Source organism: Ixodes scapularis, unplaced genomic scaffold, assembly GCF_016920785.2.
Source record: "Ixodes scapularis isolate PalLabHiFi unplaced genomic scaffold, ASM1692078v2 PGA_scaffold10__122_contigs__length_95168666, whole genome shotgun sequence".
Taxonomy (NCBI): Eukaryota; Metazoa; Arthropoda; class Arachnida; order Ixodida; family Ixodidae; genus Ixodes; species Ixodes scapularis.
In genome coordinates, this window is record NW_024609836.1 from 47,863,367 (window position 1) to 47,868,074 (window position 4,708).

Sequence of the window (4,708 nt, forward strand, 5' to 3'; positions counted from 1 at the left end):
CGAAGCTTTTGCTTGGCATACATGGGGTCAAACAAAGATGGAACGTTTGAATGTTTGCATTTTTACTAGCGAAGTTAGTAAAACACTTGTGCCTAATTTCACGCTTAGATATTAAGAAAAAAAAAAGATTACCGCTACTAGACTTGATTTAACAAGAACAACAACATTTAGCGACAAATGTAAATACATTTATTTTCTCTAAAAAAAAAAAACGCTGAAAAAAGTCAGATTTAGGTTTCGCCGACTTTAATATAAAGCCTATTTTCTCCTCATATAAGCGATTAAAAAACTGTCGTATCTCGTGTTCAATCCGAGAAGTAACAAAACGGTATGATTGTTACGGTATTTTGGCATAGGAAAAGTAGGTAAGTCCTACAAAAATGTCTATGTTTACACCACATTATGAAAGCTGGAATATATGTGAAAATTCGATACGACGAACTATTGGCATAATTTGTTGAAATTGAAGCAAAAAATTTGAAAGTTACAAAATAGAATCTCCCCCCCCCCCCTCTTTTCATTTCCTTGAAGCGGGTCTCCGTAACTCTTAACCCGATACTGCCTATTCGTCGGGTAACGTCCTTCTAACCAGATAACAAAACGTAGACACACACCCACATTTATGGGTCATTTTGTGTTAAAAAACACAAACGTTTACTCGAGCATTTTCAGTGTATCATTGATCCAATCTAAGTAAGCGCTCACTTTGGTTTGAAACCCGGGAACACGTACTGCCTTTCGGTCTCCGAAAGACTCGATCCCGACTTGCACTGACTTGCGTCCAATCCTCTCCACGCCAGGACCGCCAGAATCACCCTAAAATTCATGTAATAAGACATATTACAATTCGCTAGTAATGGGACCAATTGAGCAGCGTCAAAAGTGCAAGTCACTGGGGCTTTTTTGTTTGTGATTGGTTCAGCGATGCGGAGTGCAAGTTCGTCTGCTTTTTTGCACGAGTTTTGGTGGGTAGACCTCAAGGCAGCTTGCTTCGAGGTCTACCCACTATCCTTTCAATCAGAGCCAATCAGAACTCGGCGTTGCTCTGACGTCACCGCAACTCCTGCGCAAGAAGCAGCCGACTAGCTCTCCGCATTGGTGCCATCAGCTCGTAGTGTCGGCTGCGTGTGGACTCTAGCTGAAACGCAGTAAAGCTGTCCCCGGCCAATCAGATGGAGGCATATGCCGACAAGAACGCCAACGAACCGATCACGAAGTGAGAAATGTTAACAGAATGGGCGACGCCCTAACCTTTCTTGAACTGTCATAAGTGAATCACGGCAATGGTAACCTTGATAATTTGAACCGTTTGAAAATGTTTGTCTATTTACCTTACGGAGAAAAAGAGTAAACAAATCAATAAGGGCTGGGAAATTGATTGATTAACCTTCCGATTAATCGATTAAGGCTTTAATCGCGATCCAATCTTTTAACCGGTTAATCGGTTTTTAATCGGTACTCAAAAAAAAGTCAACTGGACGCACGCATGGCTGTATCCTGGACGACCGGACCGAACTAGGGGTGACTAGAGGTGACCCCCCCCCCTCCCCCCCCCCCCCCCCCCCCCTGCCTTAAGGAAAACATTGCGTGGCGTGTACCCGGTCGTTCTGAGCAAGGTTCAATTCTCGCGCTCGCGAAGCGTCACGTGTGCGAGGATATACATTGCAGTTCTTCCGAAGACAGACGAACAAGCCGGGCCCGCAATTTATCTCCGCGCGACCGCAAAACTTTACGTGTTGAGGATCTATTACACATCCTGCCTGGAGGCAAGAAAAACAAGCAGAAAAAACAAGCTGGGAAGCTAACAACGACATGGTTATTTGTTCCAGTATTAGGCCAGTAAAAATGGACGAGTTCACGAGTATGAAAGGCAATCTCTCTGGAAAGTTTGGGTTTAAAGTAAACTCCAGTGGTAAAGTTTTTAACTCGAAGGAAGTCCACTGCATCATGTGCAAAAAGCCGTTTTCGTACAGTGCAAGCGTAAGTTCGCTTCAGTATCGAATACGAGCGAATCACCCATGTAGCTGCAGCAAGGACTGGACGCACGCATGGCTAGTACGACGCCGATAGCTCGCAGCCAGTGGAGGTGACAAAGAGGAGACTGGAGTGTTGGTGGAGGAGAGCAAAAGAACACAACTACTTTTTTGGCTAGTGTAGCTACTAGCCAGGCTAGATCCAGCGCTGCTGAGATCCCCCGATACAAAGGGGTTAGCCCCAAATCTAATCCAATCCAATCCAAAAACCATCCGCCAAAACGCAGACAACAATCAACGCCTTCTCATTGAGGTTCCTTTCTGTGAAAAAAGAAGAAAGCATCGCCCAAACTTCGACTTCTTGTCTTCCTGTCGGAGAATGTGGACACACTTCTTTGTCTTCGGAGCTGGAGCAAAAATATGCGAGTCCTTGAATCGTTGAACTATATGTATCCTCAATTATAAATGTCCTTTCCGCAGTGTAACAGAGAGTAAAATAAGTCTTCAAAGGCAAGACGAGTTGTTGCATTGCTTTTAATATATTATTCATAAAAAACAACGCTACGAATTAATCGATTAAAGGGTGGCGATTAATTGGGTTAAAAATTTTAATCGAAGCCCAGCAAATCAAACACTTCCCATAAACTGCTCAGGGACTCTCCATATCCTTGTTGGTTGCACAGCGAGGCACACCAGTAATGCGGCATCACTTTAGACAGTAGCAGCGCTCTGCCCGTAGCCTCAAACGCGGGTCGCAATGTTTGAGGCTACGAAACGAGGTTGGAACAACTTCTGACGAATGGCACGCGAATCTGAAAGGGTATGTATGTATTATACTCCAAAAATGGTCCCAAACGCCCAAGGCTCACTCACGCCATAATCCAGAAATGGGCCTAAGGTTCACGCCCAAAACTACTAAGTTTCTTTGCGATTATTAGGTTATGGTTAAAGAGATTCATATTTTTTTTTTATTATTTTAGTAATGATCAATTAAAAACAATGTCAAAAATTGCTTCTGTCGCCACGCTGATTCTTGACGATATGCGTCAGCAATTATGGAAGGGGTTCCGACTCAGCAAAGGATGATAACTCTAGCCTCGCGACAGTCCGCATATTGTTGTGTTTGGAGAGTCAGTCTTCTCCCGGGCGTCGACGGATTCGAATGCGGTCACCATAGCTTTCGTCGATCACTGAATACGATCCCCATACCGTTGTCTACGAAGAGCCAATCCCTCCTCGCGTGTTCGGTGGTTTCACGCAAACTGTGGCGTCGCTGCGCCTCGATTTTACGATGTCGTGAACGTTGTACCACCGCCACGGCCGCTCAATCCCCTCCTCTCCCGCTCCCGCGACGCGCCATTGGAAGCGTGTGACAAGAATCCCTCTCGTAAGAGGGAAAGGGGACAAAACGAGCAAACGAAGGGAGCGAAAGAGCACGGCGGCTCCAGGAAACCAGTCCAATCGAGTCCAGTCCAGTCCAAACAAGTCAAAAACCAAACCAGGACCTTCCTAAAAAAAAAAAAGACGGCTGCACGCACCAGGGCAATAAATGATTAGACATTTAAAACGGTGCCCTTAATTGTGTATTATACCGCGAAAACTAGACGTACCTTTCCCGTCCTCCTTCCGTGTATCCCAGCACAGAACATTATTTTGGGGTTGAACCTCGGATAGAATCCCTTGCAGAAATTGTTATCTCTCACAGGAACGGTGATAGCCAACAAGCGGTTGCTAAAGCTTGTAAGTCCTTCATACATGCAAGAAGGCATATCATTAGACGTGGGCGCTACGGCGACAAAACGACGTGAAGGGCTTTCTGCCTTTGAGTCGTTTCGTCGCACCCGCAGCAAAGGCCCGGCGGAGGGCAACAAACGCGTGATGGAGGCGAAGCTTCTTTTGGGTCTTTAACTTGTCACCGACCATAGTTAATATCTAAACTTACTTTTTATACTTTCGTTATAACTCCAGTACATATTAACTTTTGATTAAGTTGCCGAAGAAACAATTCATAAAAACGATGGCGAAAGTTCCATAATAAAATTATCTCACAACTTTTGGACGTTGTGGTTACCACGTTTTTATTACACAGGGCAATTACTAAACCTAAACACGACTAAAAGACTATCCGACTCTTTTTAATCAAGCGAGAAAGATTAATTTAGCAATGTATATTATTCCACCGTTCTTACAACCTCGGGTGGACGGTCATTTCGTTCGGGTTGGGAGATGGTAAATTTTAGTTAGAAACAACCAAAGTAATTATATCTCTTGTGGTGGTCACTGACCTCCGAGATTTTTTCGCGCGGCAGCTGATCTCCTGAGGCGATTTCATTTGCCGGTAGGGGGGACCGGTGGCCGAGTGGGCTTAAAGTCGAGATACTGAACCAAGGAATTTAGTGTCCATAATAAGTGGCGCACATTCTTTCCACGAGCCAGCAGCCGCTGGTGTGCGCGAGCACACGCAACGAAAATGACGTCAAAGGCCTCCATTAGCGGTTAAGATGACAGTGAAATGCATGGGCTTCGGGCCGAGGGACAATAAAGGCGAGTTTTTCATCTACACAGTGGTGTCTGGTGTAGAAGGTAAGCGATTAATTGGTCTAACAAGCACGTAGCTTTCACTTGTAGAGATGAAAAGCCTGTCTTTATTCTCCTTTGGACCGAAGCCAACGTTACTAAAACACTAAGTTGGGAAACTCGCCGTCGAAACCTGGGCCGCAGGCGTCCACCGAGAC